The following is a 249-nucleotide window of genomic DNA, read 5'->3' as shown; positions in this document are numbered from 1 at the left end:
AAAAAAAAAAAAAAAGAAGAAGAAGAAGAAGGAGGAGGAGGAGGAGGAGGAAGAGAAAGAGGAGGAGGAGGAAGAGGAGGAGGAAGAGGAGGAGGAGGAGGAAAAAATCAATTTGGCTGTTTCCAGAGAGTTCCACTGAAGAAACTATGTCCTTAGTTGCCATTGAAGCTAGTGGGGTAACTTACTTATTCAGCACCATGGATCAAAAAGGCAAGCAGGGATGCTCTGACACTCTGTCACTACATCAGG

This window comes from Mastomys coucha, unplaced genomic scaffold (genome assembly GCF_008632895.1).
Source record: "Mastomys coucha isolate ucsf_1 unplaced genomic scaffold, UCSF_Mcou_1 pScaffold15, whole genome shotgun sequence".
In the NCBI taxonomy this organism is placed as follows: Eukaryota; Metazoa; Chordata; class Mammalia; order Rodentia; family Muridae; genus Mastomys; species Mastomys coucha.
This window is presented reverse-complemented; position numbering follows the sequence as displayed.